The 18,127-nt window shown below is 45.1% G+C and overlaps 11 non-coding genes across 11 annotated transcripts; all 11 read left to right on the top strand.

The window, feature by feature from the left end:
• The first annotated feature begins 1,000 nt into the window (after window positions 1-1,000).
• LOC141239817 (U2 spliceosomal RNA) lies at window positions 1,001-1,191 on the top strand. The gene has a single exon (XR_012305166.1). It is a non-coding gene; the product is annotated as a U2 spliceosomal RNA (small nuclear RNA).
• Window positions 1,192-2,306: 1,115 nt separating this feature from the next.
• On the top strand, window positions 2,307-2,497 carry LOC141239815 (U2 spliceosomal RNA). Its single transcript, XR_012305164.1, has one exon. It is a non-coding gene; the product is annotated as a U2 spliceosomal RNA (small nuclear RNA).
• Window positions 2,498-4,909: 2,412 nt separating this feature from the next.
• LOC141239898 (U2 spliceosomal RNA) lies at window positions 4,910-5,096 on the top strand. Its single transcript, XR_012305245.1, has one exon. It is a non-coding gene; the product is annotated as a U2 spliceosomal RNA (small nuclear RNA).
• Window positions 5,097-6,211: 1,115 nt separating this feature from the next.
• LOC141239814 (U2 spliceosomal RNA) lies at window positions 6,212-6,402 on the top strand. The gene has a single exon (XR_012305163.1). It is a non-coding gene; the product is annotated as a U2 spliceosomal RNA (small nuclear RNA).
• A 1,115-nt stretch (window positions 6,403-7,517) lies between these two features.
• Window positions 7,518-7,708, top strand: LOC141239813 (U2 spliceosomal RNA). The gene has a single exon (XR_012305162.1). It is a non-coding gene; the product is annotated as a U2 spliceosomal RNA (small nuclear RNA).
• Window positions 7,709-8,817: 1,109 nt separating this feature from the next.
• On the top strand, window positions 8,818-9,008 carry LOC141239836 (U2 spliceosomal RNA). Its single transcript, XR_012305184.1, has one exon. It is a non-coding gene; the product is annotated as a U2 spliceosomal RNA (small nuclear RNA).
• Window positions 9,009-10,117: 1,109 nt separating this feature from the next.
• LOC141239812 (U2 spliceosomal RNA) lies at window positions 10,118-10,308 on the top strand. The gene has a single exon (XR_012305161.1). It is a non-coding gene; the product is annotated as a U2 spliceosomal RNA (small nuclear RNA).
• A 1,115-nt stretch (window positions 10,309-11,423) lies between these two features.
• Window positions 11,424-11,614, top strand: LOC141239811 (U2 spliceosomal RNA). The gene has a single exon (XR_012305160.1). It is a non-coding gene; the product is annotated as a U2 spliceosomal RNA (small nuclear RNA).
• Window positions 11,615-12,729: 1,115 nt separating this feature from the next.
• On the top strand, window positions 12,730-12,920 carry LOC141239810 (U2 spliceosomal RNA). Its single transcript, XR_012305159.1, has one exon. It is a non-coding gene; the product is annotated as a U2 spliceosomal RNA (small nuclear RNA).
• Window positions 12,921-14,035: 1,115 nt separating this feature from the next.
• On the top strand, window positions 14,036-14,226 carry LOC141239809 (U2 spliceosomal RNA). Its single transcript, XR_012305158.1, has one exon. It is a non-coding gene; the product is annotated as a U2 spliceosomal RNA (small nuclear RNA).
• Window positions 14,227-15,341: 1,115 nt separating this feature from the next.
• LOC141239808 (U2 spliceosomal RNA) lies at window positions 15,342-15,532 on the top strand. The gene has a single exon (XR_012305157.1). It is a non-coding gene; the product is annotated as a U2 spliceosomal RNA (small nuclear RNA).
• The last annotated feature ends 2,595 nt before the right edge of the window (window positions 15,533-18,127 follow it).

Raw genomic sequence — 18,127 nt, 5'->3', positions numbered from 1 at the left:
ATTTTTCATGTTCAAAGTTGCAGAAGCCAGATTACAAGCTCATTTTGGTTCAACTTCAGCAACTGTGCATTGCATTGCCATGTAATGTGATGCAATGCTATCTTTCTAGCTCTCCCTTTTTACTTCCTTTTGGATAAACAGACATATTAGGCAAGCATTTTGGAGCTTTCACCTAAATAACTACAGGTGGTGAGATAAGCTGCACAATATAATTGACCTTTCAGTATATTGTTGCACACACACCATCTATTTAGCAAATGCCCTTGTTATCAACAGCAGCCTTTTAAACTCACCTGAGCTAACAGGTATGTGCGCTGGTTACTCTGCTGCGCTTAAAATTTCTTTTTTGGTTTGCTACAATGCCTTTTCTGAAACGTTGTCTCCTTCTGCTGGAACACTGACTTCTTTCATTTAATGCCTGCAGACTATAAAAGAGAACCCAACCCAAAAAGTTTGGTTGATTATTCTGTGGCATTCTGTTAAACTGTTGCTTATGGCGGTCTCTGTGAGCTTCTCAGCGACATTCAGCCAGCCAGGTATCCTGCCTGCAGTAGATGGAATGTGGCAATGGAACGCTGGCTGCGCGTGTCATAATAGGCTCTGAGCCTTTATATACCTGTGCACAGCAGCAGCCACCTTCAGTCTGCTGCTGGACAGCCAGCAGCAGCAGCAGCAGGAGAGGTATGTAATCAGGAGCCCTCCTGCTAAGGGTAGACAGCTGCTCGTTCCACCCCACCCCCCGCCTTAATTGGTTCTCCTCCCTTCCAACGGTGTTGAGGCGGGTGGGAACAGCAGGGGGTGAAGGTGCTGTGTTTAAAGAGGTGGAGTTATGCAGATCTAAAACGCGTGGATTGCAGCAGCAGCAAGCCGAAAAGTGCAGGCATGTAAGGGATCTAGAGGTTGACAACATGTCTTCTTAACGGGAGTCCAGGAGCTCATCTCCACAAATGGACTTTTCAGGATCCTTGGGTGGCTCCGTAGTTTGAAACCAATTCTGGTTATCGCTTCTCGGCCTTTTGGCTAAGATCAAGTGTAGTATCTGTTCTTATCAGTTTAATATCTGATACGTCCCCTATCTGGGGACCATATATTAAATGGATTTTTAGAACAGGGAGATGGAAAAAGAGCTTGCTCTGTCCACTCCACGCATTGACCTGGTATTGCAGTATCTCCAGGACCGGTGCACCCCTTCTTTAATGCAGTTTCTAAAATCAGAAAGAATTGAATTCAATGTTTTTTGTTCATTTTGCTTGTTTGTCGGATTTTGGGATGGACTCTTTGGCTTTGCTTTTCTTCTCCTCATTGGATTTTTCATGTTCAAAGTTGCAGAAGCCAGATTACAAGCTCATTTTGGTTCAACTTCAGCAACTGTGCATTGCATTGCCATGTAATGTGATGCAATGCTATCTTTCTAGCTCTCCCTTTTTACTTCCTTTTGGATAAACAGACATATTAGGCAAGCATTTTGGAGCTTTCACCTAAATAACTACAGGTGGTGAGATAAGCTGCACAATATAATTGACCTTTCAGTATATTGTTGCACACACACCATCTATTTAGCAAATGCCCTTGTTATCAACAGCAGCCTTTTAAACTCACCTGAGCTAACAGGTATGTGCGCTGGTTACTCTGCTGCGCTTAAAATTTCTTTTTTGGTTTGCTACAATGCCTTTTCTGAAACGTTGTCTCCTTCTGCTGGAACACTGACTTCTTTCATTTAATGCCTGCAGACTATAAAAGAGAACCCAACCCAAAAAGTTTGGTTGATTAGTCTGTGGCATTCTGTTAAACTGTTGCTTATGGCGGTCTCTGTGAGCTTCTCAGCGACATTCAGCCAGCCAGGTATCCTGCCTGCAGTAGATGGAATGTGGCAATGGAACGCTGGCTGCGCGTGTCATAATAGGCTCTGAGCCTTTATATACCTGTGCACAGCAGCAGCCACCTTCAGTCTGCTGCTGGACAGCCAGCAGCAGCAGCAGCAGGAGAGGTATGTAATCAGGAGCCCTCCTGCTAAGGGTAGACAGCTGCTCGTTCCACCCCACCCCCCGCCTTAATTGGTTCTCCTCCCTTCCAACGGTGTTGAGGCGGGTGGGAACAGCAGGGGGTGAAGGTGCTGTGTTTAAAGAGGTGGAGTTATGCAGATCTAAAACGCGTGGATTGCAGCAGCAGCAAGCCGAAAAGTGCAGGCATGTAAGGGATCTAGAGGTTGACAACATGTCTTCTTAACGGGAGTCCAGGAGCTCATCTCCACAAATGGACTTTTCAGGATCCTTGGGTGGCTCCGTAGTTTGAAACCAATTCTGGTTATCGCTTCTCGGCCTTTTGGCTAAGATCAAGTGTAGTATCTGTTCTTATCAGTTTAATATCTGATACGTCCCCTATCTGGGGACCATATATTAAATGGATTTTTAGAACAGGGAGATGGAAAAAGAGCTTGCTCTGTCCACTCCACGCATTGACCTGGTATTGCAGTATCTCCAGGACCGGTGCACCCCTTCTTTAATGCAGTTTCTAAAATCAGAAAGAATTGAATTCAATGTTTTTTGTTCATTTTGCTTGTTTGTCGGATTTTGGGATGGACTCTTTGGCTTTGCTTTTCTTCTCCTCATTGGATTTTTCATGTTCAAAGTTGCAGAAGCCAGATTACAAGCTCATTTTGGTTCAACTTCAGCAACTGTGCATTGCATTGCCATGTAATGTGATGCAATGCTATCTTTCTAGCTCTCCCTTTTTACTTCCTTTTGGATAAACAGACATATTAGGCAAGCATTTTGGAGCTTTCACCTAAATAACTACAGGTGGTGAGATAAGCTGCACAATATAATTGACCTTTCAGTATATTGTTGCACACACACCATCTATTTAGCAAATGCCCTTGTTATCAACAGCAGCCTTTTAAACTCACCTGAGCTAACAGGTATGTGCGCTGGTTACTCTGCTGCGCTTAAAATTTCTTTTTTGGTTTGCTACAATGCCTTTTCTGAAACGTTGTCTCCTTCTGCTGGAACACTGACTTCTTTCATTTAATGCCTGCAGACTATAAAAGAGAACCCAACCCAAAAAGTTTGGTTGATTAGTCTGTGGCATTCTGTTAAACTGTTGCTTATGGCGGTCTCTGTGAGCTTCTCAGCGACATTCAGCCAGCCAGGTATCCTGCCTGCAGTAGATGGAATGTGGCAATGGAACGCTGGCTGCGCGTGTCATAATAGGCTCTGAGCCTTTATATACCTGTGCACAGCAGCAGCCACCTTCAGTCTGCTGCTGGACAGCCAGCAGCAGCAGCAGCAGGAGAGGTATGTAATCAGGAGCCCTCCTGCTAAGGGTAGACAGCTGCTCGTTCCACCCCACCCCCCGCCTTAATTGGTTCTCCTCCCTTCCAACGGTGTTGAGGCGGGTGGGAACAGCAGGGGGTGAAGGTGCTGTGTTTAAAGAGGTGGAGTTATGCAGATCTAAAACGCGTGGATTGCAGCAGCAGCAAGCCGAAAAGTGCAGGCATGTAAGGGATCTAGAGGTTGACAATATGTCTTCTTAATGGGAGTCCAGGAGCTCATCTCCACAAATGGACTTTTCAGGATCCTTGGGTGGCTCCGTAGTTTGAAACCAATTCTGGTTATCGCTTCTCGGCCTTTTGGCTAAGATCAGGTGCAGTGATCTACCAGTTGCTGCCTTGGCCTTGGCTAGGAGGTGCCCAGGGTACCCGGCTCCTTGGCCTGGGGGGATCGCTTTGTCTAACGGCAGGGCTTCACCCTCCTGCTGCTATTGGGGAGTCGGATTAGTCCCTGGGCAACGAGAGGCGATCATCGTGTCACCACACATAGCTGTGGGGGGCAGTTCTTTTGGAGGAAGAAGATGGAGTTGACGAGGAAGAGGAACTGTTTACGGTTCTATGTGAAGACGGAGTTAGAGGATTTTTCGTTGGAGGAGAATCAGATCTTGGATATTCTGTTCAAGTATGGGACGATCATTGAAGAGGACATTTTTTGTATGCAAGAAATCAAGTTTAAAAAGGTATTTGACGTAACACTGAAGTCTGAAGAAAAGTGTATTTGTCTTCTCAAGAATTGGGAAGGAAAAGAAATTGGAGTTAATGCTCTTTTTGCTGGAAGGCCGAAAAAGGTGGTTATCTGTATGGATGACCCCTTTGTAGAGATGGAGGAAGTGATGGAGTTTTTGAAGCCATGGAGTATTTTGGTAAAATTCCAGAAGGACTACTTAAATAAAGTGGGAGTCTGGAATGGGAAGAGAAGTTTCCTAGTTTGGGAAAATGGACAAAATGAACTAAGTTTAGGAAGGATTGTTATAAATGGTAAATGTGGATTCAGTTATGTGGAAAATGGTAAAAGAAGAATTGATAATGGGAAACCTGGATTTTGTTATGAGGAAGGTGGGAAAAAAGAGGAGAAAGGGAAAAAGATATTTGAAGAATCGTTTGAAGATTGTAAAGAGAAAGAAGACAAAGATATACAAGTAGTTGAAAATAAGAAGGAGTTTGTGGGAGAGAAGCAGGAATTCTCAGGAGTTGGGGACTCTATGTTTTGCAGACTGGAGAGAGTACCTAGAAGTAAAGACGTTAAGGAAAAAAGGAAGGTGGATGATAAGGGAAAAGAGAAAGTAATGCAGGATTGTGTTGATACCAGTGCTGAAGCTGAAGAAGATGAAAAGATTTTGCTGCAAGGTTTTGACTGGAAATTGTTGGACATGTCATGGAGGAAGAAGAAACGTGGAAGAAGAAAAATGTTGAGTTGATGTTTTTGTTGGAAGTTTTTTGTTGTTGATGTAAGGATATGTTATGTTATGTTTTATTTATTAATTATCATTAAATTTTCTTAAAAAAAACAAAAAGTTGAATTCGGATGATGAAGGCGTAGGCGACATTTTTTTGGTTATCCATGCAAATGGAATTTAATTTATGTCGCGTCTTCTGACGCATTCAATTAAAAAAATCTGTTCTTATCAGTTTAATATCTGATACGTCCCCTATCTGGGGACCATATATTAAATGGATTTTTAGAACAGGGAGATGGAAAAAGAGCTTGCTCTGTCCACTCCACGCATTGACCTGGTATTGCAGTATCTCCAGGACCGGTGCACCCCTTCTTTAATGCAGTTTCTAAAATCAGAAAGAATTGAATTCAATGTTTTTTGTTCATTTTGCTTGTTTGTCGGATTTTGGGATGGACTCTTTGGCTTTGCTTTTCTTCTCCTCATTGGATTTTTCATGTTCAAAGTTGCAGAAGCCAGATTACAAGCTCATTTTGGTTCAACTTCAGCAACTGTGCATTGCATTGCCATGTAATGTGATGCAATGCTATCTTTCTAGCTCTCCCTTTTTACTTCCTTTTGGATAAACAGACATATTAGGCAAGCATTTTGGAGCTTTCACCTAAATAACTACAGGTGGTGAGATAAGCTGCACAATATAATTGACCTTTCAGTATATTGTTGCACACACACCATCTATTTAGCAAATGCCCTTGTTATCAACAGCAGCCTTTTAAACTCACCTGAGCTAACAGGTATGTGCGCTGGTTACTCTGCTGCGCTTAAAATTTCTTTTTTGGTTTGCTACAATGCCTTTTCTGAAACGTTGTCTCCTTCTGCTGGAACACTGACTTCTTTCATTTAATGCCTGCAGACTATAAAAGAGAACCCAACCCAAAAAGTTTGGTTGATTAGTCTGTGGCATTCTGTTAAACTGTTGCTTATGGCGGTCTCTGTGAGCTTCTCAGCGACATTCAGCCAGTCAGGTATCCTGCCTGCAGTAGATGGAATGTGGCAATGGAACGCTGGCTGCGCGTGTCATAATAGGCTCTGAGCCTTTATATACCTGTGCACAGCAGCAGCCACCTTCAGTCTGCTGCTGGACAGCCAGCAGCAGCAGCAGCAGGAGAGGTATGTAATCAGGAGCCCTCCTGCTAAGGGTAGACAGCTGCTCGTTCCACCCCACCCCCCGCCTTAATTGGTTCTCCTCCCTTCCAACGGTGTTGAGGCGGGTGGGAACAGCAGGGGGTGAAGGTGCTGTGTTTAAAGAGGTGGAGTTATGCAGATCTAAAACGCGTGGATTGCAGCAGCAGCAAGCCGAAAAGTGCAGGCATGTAAGGGATCTAGAGGTTGACAACATGTCTTCTTAACGGGAGTCCAGGAGCTCATCTCCACAAATGGACTTTTCAGGATCCTTGGGTGGCTCCGTAGTTTGAAACCAATTCTGGTTATCGCTTCTCGGCCTTTTGGCTAAGATCAAGTGTAGTATCTGTTCTTATCAGTTTAATATCTGATACGTCCCCTATCTGGGGACCATATATTAAATGGATTTTTAGAACAGGGAGATGGAAAAAGAGCTTGCTCTGTCCACTCCACGCATTGACCTGGTATTGCAGTATCTCCAGGACCGGTGCACCCCTTCTTTAATGCAGTTTCTAAAATCAGAAAGAATTGAATTCAATGTTTTTTGTTCATTTTGCTTGTTTGTCGGATTTTGGGATGGACTCTTTGGCTTTGCTTTTCTTCTCCTCATTGGATTTTTCATGTTCAAAGTTGCAGAAGCCAGATTACAAGCTCATTTTGGTTCAACTTCAGCAACTGTGCATTGCATTGCCATGTAATGTGATGCAATGCTATCTTTCTAGCTCTCCCTTTTTACTTCCTTTTGGATAAACAGACATATTAGGCAAGCATTTTGGAGCTTTCACCTAAATAACTACAGGTGGTGAGATAAGCTGCACAATATAATTGACCTTTCAGTATATTGTTGCACACACACCATCTATTTAGCAAATGCCCTTGTTATCAACAGCAGCCTTTTAAACTCACCTGAGCTAACAGGTATGTGCGCTGGTTACTCTGCTGCGCTTAAAATTTCTTTTTTGGTTTGCTACAATGCCTTTTCTGAAACGTTGTCTCCTTCTGCTGGAACACTGACTTCTTTCATTTAATGCCTGCAGACTATAAAAGAGAACCCAACCCAAAAAGTTTGGTTGATTAGTCTGTGGCATTCTGTTAAACTGTTGCTTATGGCGGTCTCTGTGAGCTTCTCAGCGACATTCAGCCAGCCAGGTATCCTGCCTGCAGTAGATGGAATGTGGCAATGGAACGCTGGCTGCGCGTGTCATAATAGGCTCTGAGCCTTTATATACCTGTGCACAGCAGCAGGCACCTTCAGTCTGCTGCTGGACAGCCAGCAGCAGCAGCAGCAGGAGAGGTATGTAATCAGGAGCCCTCCTGCTAAGGGTAGACAGCTGCTCGTTCCAACCCACCCCCCGCCTTAATTGGTTCTCCTCCCTTCCAACGGTGTTGAGGCGGGTGGGAACAGCAGGGGGTGAAGGTGCTGTGTTTAAAGAGGTGGAGTTATGCAGATCTAAAACGCGTGGATTGCAGCAGCAGCAAGCCGAAAAGTGCAGGCATGTAAGGGATCTAGAGGTTGACAACATGTCTTCTTAACGGGAGTCCAGGAGCTCATCTCCACAAATGGACTTTTCAGGATCCTTGGGTGGCTCCGTAGTTTGAAACCAATTCTGGTTATCGCTTCTCGGCCTTTTGGCTAAGATCAAGTGTAGTATCTGTTCTTATCAGTTTAATATCTGATACGTCCCCTATCTGGGGACCATATATTAAATGGATTTTTAGAACAGGGAGATGGAAAAAGAGCTTGCTCTGTCCACTCCACGCATTGACCTGGTATTGCAGTATCTCCAGGACCGGTGCACCCCTTCTTTAATGCAGTTTCTAAAATCAGAAAGAATTGAATTCAATGTTTTTTGTTCATTTTGCTTGTTTGTCGGATTTTGGGATGGACTCTTTGGCTTTGTTTTTCTTCTCCTCATTGGATTTTTCATGTTCAAAGTTGCAGAAGCCAGATTACAAGCTCATTTTGGTTCAACTTCAGCAACTGTGCATTGCATTGCCATGTAATGTGATGCAATGCTATCTTTCTAGCTCTCCCTTTTTACTTCCTTTTGGATAAACAGACATATTAGGCAAGCATTTTGGAGCTTTCACCTAAATAACTACAGGTGGTGAGATAAGCTGCACAATATAATTGACCTTTCAGTATATTGTTGCACACACACCATCTATTTAGCAAATGCCCTTGTTATCAACAGCAGCCTTTTAAACTCACCTGAGCTAACAGGTATGTGCGCTGGTTACTCTGCTGCGCTTAAAATTTCTTTTTTGGTTTGCTACAATGCCTTTTCTGAAACGTTGTCTCCTTCTGCTGGAACACTGACTTCTTTCATTTAATGCCTGCAGACTATAAAAGAGAACCCAACCCAAAAAGTTTGGTTGATTAGTCTGTGGCATTCTGTTAAACTGTTGCTTATGGCGGTCTCTGTGAGCTTCTCAGCGACATTCAGCCAGCCAGGTATCCTGCCTGCAGTAGATGGAATGTGGCAATGGAACGCTGGCTGCGCGTGTCATAATAGGCTCTGAGCCTTTATATACCTGTGCACAGCAGCAGGCACCTTCAGTCTGCTGCTGGACAGCCAGCAGCAGCAGGAGAGGTATGTAATCAGGAGCCCTCCTGCTAAGGGTAGACAGCTGCTCGTTCCACCCCACCCCCCGCCTTAATTGGTTCTCCTCCCTTCCAACGGTGTTGAGGCGGGTGGGAACAGCAGGGGGTGAAGGTGCTGTGTTTAAAGAGGTGGAGTTATGCAGATCTAAAACGCGTGGATTGCAGCAGCAGCAAGCCGAAAAGTGCAGGCATGTAAGGGATCTAGAGGTTGACAACATGTCTTCTTAACGGGAGTCCAGGAGCTCATCTCCACAAATGGACTTTTCAGGATCCTTGGGTGGCTCCGTAGTTTGAAACCAATTCTGGTTATCGCTTCTCGGCCTTTTGGCTAAGATCAAGTGTAGTATCTGTTCTTATCAGTTTAATATCTGATACGTCCCCTATCTGGGGACCATATATTAAATGGATTTTTAGAACAGGGAGATGGAGAAAGAGCTTGCTCTGTCCACTCCACGCATTGACCTGGTATTGCAGTATCTCCAGGACCGGTGCACCCCTTCTTTAATGCAGTTTCTAAAATCAGAAAGAATTGAATTCAATGTTTTTTGTTCATTTTGCTTGTTTGTCGGATTTTGGGATGGACTCTTTGGCTTTGCTTTTCTTCTCCTCATTGGATTTTTCATGTTCAAAGTTGCAGAAGCCAGATTACAAGCTCATTTTGGTTCAACTTCAGCAACTGTGCATTGCATTGCCATGTAATGTGATGCAATGCTATCTTTCTAGCTCTCCCTTTTTACTTCCTTTTGGATAAACAGACATATTAGGCAAGCATTTTGGAGCTTTCACCTAAATAACTACAGGTGGTGAGATAAGCTGCACAATATAATTGACCTTTCAGTATATTGTTGCACACACACCATCTATTTAGCAAATGCCCTTGTTATCAACAGCAGCCTTTTAAACTCACCTGAGCTAACAGGTATGTGCGCTGGTTACTCTGCTGCGCTTAAAATTTCTTTTTTGGTTTGCTACAATGCCTTTTCTGAAACGTTGTCTCCTTCTGCTGGAACACTGACTTCTTTCATTTAATGCCTGCAGACTATAAAAGAGAACCCAACCCAAAAAGTTTGGTTGATTAGTCTGTGGCATTCTGTTAAACTGTTGCTTATGGCGGTCTCTGTGAGCTTCTCAGCGACATTCAGCCAGCCAGGTATCCTGCCTGCAGTAGATGGAATGTGGCAATGGAACGCTGGCTGCGCGTGTCATAATAGGCTCTGAGCCTTTATATACCTGTGCACAGCAGCAGCCACCTTCAGTCTGCTGCTGGACAGCCAGCAGCAGCAGGAGAGGTATGTAATCAGGAGCCCTCCTGCTAAGGGTAGACAGCTGCTCGTTCCACCCCACCCCCCGCCTTAATTGGTTCTCCTCCCTTCCAACGGTGTTGAGGCGGGTGGGAACAGCAGGGGGTGAAGGTGCTGTGTTTAAAGAGGTGGAGTTATGCAGATCTAAAACGCGTGGATTGCAGCAGCAGCAAGCCGAAAAGTGCAGGCATGTAAGGGATCTAGAGGTTGACAACATGTCTTCTTAACGGGAGTCCAGGAGCTCATCTCCACAAATGGACTTTTCAGGATCCTTGGGTGGCTCCGTAGTTTGAAACCAATTCTGGTTATCGCTTCTCGGCCTTTTGGCTAAGATCAAGTGTAGTATCTGTTCTTATCAGTTTAATATCTGATACGTCCCCTATCTGGGGACCATATATTAAATGGATTTTTAGAACAGGGAGATGGAAAAAGAGCTTGCTCTGTCCACTCCACGCATTGACCTGGTATTGCAGTATCTCCAGGACCGGTGCACCCCTTCTTTAATGCAGTTTCTAAAATCAGAAAGAATTGAATTCAATGTTTTTTGTTCATTTTGCTTGTTTGTCGGATTTTGGGATGGACTCTTTGGCTTTGCTTTTCTTCTCCTCATTGGATTTTTCATGTTCAAAGTTGCAGAAGCCAGATTACAAGCTCATTTTGGTTCAACTTCAGCAACTGTGCATTGCATTGCCATGTAATGTGATGCAATGCTATCTTTCTAGCTCTCCCTTTTTACTTCCTTTTGGATAAACAGACATATTAGGCAAGCATTTTGGAGCTTTCACCTAAATAACTACAGGTGGTGAGATAAGCTGCACAATATAATTGACCTTTCAGTATATTGTTGCACACACACCATCTATTTAGCAAATGCCCTTGTTATCAACAGCAGCCTTTTAAACTCACCTGAGCTAACAGGTATGTGCGCTGGTTACTCTGCTGCGCTTAAAATTTCTTTTTTGGTTTGCTACAATGCCTTTTCTGAAACGTTGTCTCCTTCTGCTGGAACACTGACTTCTTTCATTTAATGCCTGCAGACTATAAAAGAGAACCCAACCCAAAAAGTTTGGTTGATTAGTCTGTGGCATTCTGTTAAACTGTTGCTTATGGCGGTCTCTGTGAGCTTCTCAGCGACATTCAGCCAGCCAGGTATCCTGCCTGCAGTAGATGGAATGTGGCAATGGAACGCTGGCTGCGCGTGTCATAATAGGCTCTGAGCCTTTATATACCTGTGCACAGCAGCAGCCACCTTCAGTCTGCTGCTGGACAGCCAGCAGCAGCAGCAGCAGGAGAGGTATGTAATCAGGAGCCCTCCTGCTAAGGGTAGACAGCTGCTCGTTCCACCCCACCCCCCGCCTTAATTGGTTCTCCTCCCTTCCAACGGTGTTGAGGCGGGTGGGAACAGCAGGGGGTGAAGGTGCTGTGTTTAAAGAGGTGGAGTTATGCAGATCTAAAACGCGTGGATTGCAGCAGCAGCAAGCCGAAAAGTGCAGGCATGTAAGGGATCTAGAGGTTGACAACATGTCTTCTTAACGGGAGTCCAGGAGCTCATCTCCACAAATGGACTTTTCAGGATCCTTGGGTGGCTCCGTAGTTTGAAACCAATTCTGGTTATCGCTTCTCGGCCTTTTGGCTAAGATCAAGTGTAGTATCTGTTCTTATCAGTTTAATATCTGATACGTCCCCTATCTGGGGACCATATATTAAATGGATTTTTAGAACAGGGAGATGGAAAAAGAGCTTGCTCTGTCCACTCCACGCATTGACCTGGTATTGCAGTATCTCCAGGACCGGTGCACCCCTTCTTTAATGCAGTTTCTAAAATCAGAAAGAATTGAATTCAATGTTTTTTGTTCATTTTGCTTGTTTGTCGGATTTTGGGATGGACTCTTTGGCTTTGCTTTTCTTCTCCTCATTGGATTTTTCATGTTCAAAGTTGCAGAAGCCAGATTACAAGCTCATTTTGGTTCAACTTCAGCAACTGTGCATTGCATTGCCATGTAATGTGATGCAATGCTATCTTTCTAGCTCTCCCTTTTTACTTCCTTTTGGATAAACAGACATATTAGGCAAGCATTTTGGAGCTTTCACCTAAATAACTACAGGTGGTGAGATAAGCTGCACAATATAATTGACCTTTCAGTATATTGTTGCACACACACCATCTATTTAGCAAATGCCCTTGTTATCAACAGCAGCCTTTTAAACTCACCTGAGCTAACAGGTATGTGCGCTGGTTACTCTGCTGCGCTTAAAATTTCTTTTTTGGTTTGCTACAATGCCTTTTCTGAAACGTTGTCTCCTTCTGCTGGAACACTGACTTCTTTCATTTAATGCCTGCAGACTATAAAAGAGAACCCAACCCAAAAAGTTTGGTTGATTAGTCTGTGGCATTCTGTTAAACTGTTGCTTATGGCGGTCTCTGTGAGCTTCTCAGCGACATTCAGCCAGCCAGGTATCCTGCCTGCAGTAGATGGAATGTGGCAATGGAACGCTGGCTGCGCGTGTCATAATAGGCTCTGAGCCTTTATATACCTGTGCACAGCAGCAGCCACCTTCAGTCTGCTGCTGGACAGCCAGCAGCAGCAGCAGCAGGAGAGGTATGTAATCAGGAGCCCTCCTGCTAAGGGTAGACAGCTGCTCGTTCCACCCCACCCCCCGCCTTAATTGGTTCTCCTCCCTTCCAACGGTGTTGAGGCGGGTGGGAACAGCAGGGGGTGAAGGTGCTGTGTTTAAAGAGGTGGAGTTATGCAGATCTAAAACGCGTGGATTGCAGCAGCAGCAAGCCGAAAAGTGCAGGCATGTAAGGGATCTAGAGGTTGACAACATGTCTTCTTAACGGGAGTCCAGGAGCTCATCTCCACAAATGGACTTTTCAGGATCCTTGGGTGGCTCCGTAGTTTGAAACCAATTCTGGTTATCGCTTCTCGGCCTTTTGGCTAAGATCAAGTGTAGTATCTGTTCTTATCAGTTTAATATCTGATACGTCCCCTATCTGGGGACCATATATTAAATGGATTTTTAGAACAGGGAGATGGAAAAAGAGCTTGCTCTGTCCACTCCACGCATTGACCTGGTATTGCAGTATCTCCAGGACCGGTGCACCCCTTCTTTAATGCAGTTTCTAAAATCAGAAAGAATTGAATTCAATGTTTTTTGTTCATTTTGCTTGTTTGTCGGATTTTGGGATGGACTCTTTGGCTTTGCTTTTCTTCTCCTCATTGGATTTTTCATGTTCAAAGTTGCAGAAGCCAGATTACAAGCTCATTTTGGTTCAACTTCAGCAACTGTGCATTGCATTGCCATGTAATGTGATGCAATGCTATCTTTCTAGCTCTCCCTTTTTACTTCCTTTTGGATAAACAGACATATTAGGCAAGCATTTTGGAGCTTTCACCTAAATAACTACAGGTGGTGAGATAAGCTGCACAATATAATTGACCTTTCAGTATATTGTTGCACACACACCATCTATTTAGCAAATGCCCTTGTTATCAACAGCAGCCTTTTAAACTCACCTGAGCTAACAGGTATGTGCGCTGGTTACTCTGCTGCGCTTAAAATTTCTTTTTTGGTTTGCTACAATGCCTTTTCTGAAACGTTGTCTCCTTCTGCTGGAACACTGACTTCTTTCATTTAATGCCTGCAGACTATAAAAGAGAACCCAACCCAAAAAGTTTGGTTGATTAGTCTGTGGCATTCTGTTAAACTGTTGCTTATGGCGGTCTCTGTGAGCTTCTCAGCGACATTCAGCCAGCCAGGTATCCTGCCTGCAGCAGATAGAATGTGGCAATGGAACGCTGGCTGCGCGTGTCATAATAGGCTCTGAGCCTTTATATACCTGTGCACAGCAGCAGCCACCTTCAGTCTGCTGCTGGACAGCCAGCAGCAGCAGCAGCAGGAGAGGTATGTAATCAGGAGCCCTCCTGCTAAGGGTAGACAGCTGCTCGTTCCACCCCACCCCCCGCCTTAATTGGTTCTCCTCCCTTCCAACGGTGTTGAGGCGGGTGGGAACAGCAGGGGGTGAAGGTGCTGTGTTTAAAGAGGTGGAGTTATGCAGATCTAAAACGCGTGGATTGCAGCAGCAGCAAGCCGAAAAGTGCAGGCATGTAAGGGATCTAGAGGTTGACAACATGTCTTCTTAACGGGAGTCCAGGAGCTCATCTCCACAAATGGACTTTTCAGGATCCTTGGGTGGCTCCGTAGTTTGAAACCAATTCTGGTTATCGCTTCTCGGCCTTTTGGCTAAGATCAAGTGTAGTATCTGTTCTTATCAGTTTAATATCTGATACGTCCCCTATCTGGGGACCATATATTAAATGGATTTTTAGAACAGGGAGATGGAAAAAGAGCTTGCTCTGTCCACTCCACGCATTGACCTGGTATTGCAGTATCTCCAGGACCGGTGCACCCCTTCTTTAATGCAGTTTCTAAAATCAGAAAGAATTGAATTCAATGTTTTTTGTTCATTTTGCTTGTTTGTCAGATTTTGGGATGGACTCTTTGGCTTTGCTTTTCTTCTCCTCATTGGATTTTTCATGTTCAAAGTTGCAGAAGCCAGATTACAAGCTCATTTTGGTTCAACTTCAGCAACTGTGCATTGCATTGCCATGTAATGTGATGCAATGCTATCTTTCTAGCTCTCCCTTTTTACTTCCTTTTGGATAAACAGACATATTAGGCAAGCATTTTGGAGCTTTCACCTAAATAACTACAGGTGGTGAGATAAGCTGCACAATATAATTGACCTTTCAGTATATTGTTGCACACACACCATCTATTTAGCAAATGCCCTTGTTATCAACAGCAGCCTTTTAAACTCACCTGAGCTAACAGGTATGTGCGCTGGTTACTCTGCTGCGCTTAAAATTTCTTTTTTGGTTTGCTACAATGCCTTTTCTTAAACGTTGTCTCCTTCTGCTGGAACACTGACTTCTTTCATTTAATGCCTGCAGACTATAAAAGAGAACCCAACCCAAAAAGTTTGGTTGATTAGTCTGTGGCATTCTGTTAAACTGTTGCTTATGGCGGTCTCTGTGAGCTTCTCAGCGACATTCAGCCAGCCAGGTATCCTGCCTGCAGTAGATGGAATGTGGCAATGGAACGCTGGCTGCGCGTGTCATAATAGGCTCTGAGCCTTTATATACCTGTGCACAGCAGCAGCCACCTTCAGTCTGCTGCTGGACAGCCAGCAGCAGCAGCAGCAGGAGAGGTATGTAATCAGGAGCCCTCCTGCTAAGGGTAGACAGCTGCTCGTTCCACCCCACCCCCCGCCTTAATTGGTTCTCCTCCCTTCCAACGGTGTTGAGGCGGGTGGGAACAGCAGGGGGTGAAGGTGCTGTGTTTAAAGAGGTGGAGTTATGCAGATCTAAAACGCGTGGATTGCAGCAGCAGCAAGCCGAAAAGTGCAGGCATGTAAGGGATCTAGAGGTTGACAACATGTCTTCTTAACGGGAGTCCAGGAGCTCATCTCCACAAATGGACTTTTCAGGATCCTTGGGTGGCTCCGTAGTTTGAAACCAATTCTGGTTATCGCTTCTCGGCCTTTTGGCTAAGATCAAGTGTAGTATCTGTTCTTATCAGTTTAATATCTGATACGTCCCCTATCTGGGGACCATATATTAAATGGATTTTTAGAACAGGGAGATGGAAAAAGAGCTTGCTCTGTCCACTCCACGCATTGACCTGGTATTGCAGTATCTCCAGGACCGGTGCACCCCTTCTTTAATGCAGTTTCTAAAATCAGAAAGAATTGAATTCAATGTTTTTTGTTCATTTTGCTTGTTTGTCGGATTTTGGGATGGACTCTTTGGCTTTGCTTTTCTTCTCCTCATTGGATTTTTCATGTTCAAAGTTGCAGAAGCCAGATTACAAGCTCATTTTGGTTCAACTTCAGCAACTGTGCATTGCATTGCCATGTAATGTGATGCAATGCTATCTTTCTAGCTCTCCCTTTTTACTTCCTTTTGGATAAACAGACATATTAGGCAAGCATTTTGGAGCTTTCACCTAAATAACTACAGGTGGTGAGATAAGCTGCACAATATAATTGACCTTTCAGTATATTGTTGCACACACACCATCTATTTAGCAAATGCCCTTGTTATCAACAGCAGCCTTTTAAACTCACCTGAGCTAACAGGTATGTGCGCTGGTTACTCTGCTGCGCTTAAAATTTCTTTTTTGGTTTGCTACAATGCCTTTTCTTAAACGTTGTCTCCTTCTGCTGGAACACTGACTTCTTTCATTTAATGCCTGCAGACTATAAAAGAGAACCCAACCCAAAAAGTTTGGTTGATTAGTCTGTGGCACTCTGTTAAACTGTTGCTTATGGCGGTCTCTGTGAGCTTCTCAGCGACATTCAGCCAGCCAGGTATCCTGCCTGCAGTAGATGGAATGTGGCAATGGAACGCTGGCTGCGCGTGTCATAATAGGCTCTGAGCCTTTATATACCTGTGCACAGCAGCAGCCACCTTCAGTCTGCTGCTGGACAGCCAGCAGCAGCAGCAGCAGGAGAGGTATGTAATCAGGAGCCCTCCTGCTAAGGGTAGACAGCTGCTCGTTCCACCCCACTCCCCGCCTTAATTGGTTCTCCTCCCTTCCAACGGTGTTGAGGCGGGTGGGAACAGCAGGGGGTGAAGGTGCTGTGTTTAAAGAGGTGGAGTTATGCAGATCTAAAACGCGTGGATTGCAGCAGCAGCAAGCCGAAAAGTGCAGGCATGTAAGGGATCTAGAGGTTGACAACATGTCTTCTTAACGGGAGTCCAGGAGCTCATCTCCACAAATGGACTTTTCAGGATCCTTGGGTGGCTCCGTAGTTTGAAACCAATTCTGGTTATCGCTTCTCGGCCTTTTGGCTTCGATCTTACAGCTTGTCTGTTTGGTTGTTGTCTATCTGGGTGCTTCCGGTACCCTCTCTCTCGGCCTGGGGGGATCGTTCCTCTTCGGAGGGACTTCACCCCCCTGCTGCTATAGGGAGAGAGGCTTAGTCCGGGAGCAACGGGAAGTGATCCCCTAAAAAGGCATATGCCTTTTTTTTCTTTCCGTAGTTGGCGTACTTTTTTTGGAAGAGATGCCGGCTGTGCTGTCATATGCATCGGGTGAACCCCGGATGAGAAATACAGTGCGAATTGACGTTTTGGAGAAGTTTCGCTGTGAGAAAAACATCCAGTATGTTTGCAACATCATCCTTCTTGGACTTCTGGGATTTAGTAGAGAGGACATCTTCTGCTTCCAGGACAACGAATCGAAAGGTACCTACACCATCACTTTTAGGAGTCAAGGGTGCTGCCAACAACTGGTCCAGAAAGTGAACGAAAATAGCCACATGGACGAAATGGAAGGTTTGATTTTTTCCTTATTATTTGTTTATGAAGAAGTCCAGATTGTGGTTCACTTCCCTAACCCTTTTGTGGAAGTGCTGGATATTTTGACTTTCTTGCGTCGCTATTGCGATGACGTGTCCTTTTTAGGAAAAATTAAAAATGCAGTTAATTTTTGGTGTGGGAAGCGGAGGTTCCTGGCACGATTAAAGAAGGATCCAACGGGAGTCGGAGGAACACAGCACCCTCCCTCCACCTTCACAATCGGGAAGAGCCGAGGATACCTCTTCTATCAAGGTATGCCCTTGTATTGTAGGAATTGTGGCACAATGGGGCATACCCAAGACGCTTGCCAGGAGAGGAGGGCTGCCCGTTGTAATAATTGCAGCCAGTATGGACACTTGACGAAAGACTGTCCTCACAAGAAACAGTGTAATCTGTGCGGGGAGGATGGACATGTATTCCGGAGTTGCCCCCAGAGAACCAAGGTACGGACATATGCAGAGGCAACTGGGGGTCCCTGGCGAAGACAATCTCTAGCTCGCCCCTCAGTGTCCGTCGGGGAGGATCCCCTTGACAGGACTGAGCTAAGCTCTACTGGCCCCTCTGTAGTGGAGGTGGCAAAGAAGAAGCCCCCGCAAAAAGGGGACTATGGGCGGTCCGTCCAGGGACCGGAGCAGGGATGCTCTTCTGTTCGGGAGGGTGTCTCTGTGTCGATGGCCCCTGAAGATGTGTGTGTTTCTGGTGTGCTGGAGCAGGGTGCCCCCAGTATGTTGGCACTGGTGGGCCCTGCTGCGAAGGCCCCAGATGCTATTCAAGTGTCGAGCCAGCAGGACGCAGTGTGTTTTTCCCTAGGTGACGACCTCGAGAAGAGAGACCATGAGGCAGTAGTGGGAGAAGATTGCACTAGTGACCTACCTGAACCCAGCGGGAAAAAGATGCGTGCGGATGTCTGTCCGGATTCACCGGATGTTTCCTTGGGTGTCGGTGATTTG

Source organism: Phyllobates terribilis, unplaced genomic scaffold (assembly GCF_046119375.1).
Source record: "Phyllobates terribilis strain yellow unplaced genomic scaffold, ASM4611937v1 Scaffold_779__1_contigs__length_684578, whole genome shotgun sequence".
Classification (NCBI taxonomy): Eukaryota; Metazoa; Chordata; class Amphibia; order Anura; family Dendrobatidae; genus Phyllobates; species Phyllobates terribilis.
The sequence above is the reverse complement of the archived record's forward strand: the minus strand, read 5'-3'. Positions and strand labels throughout refer to the sequence as shown.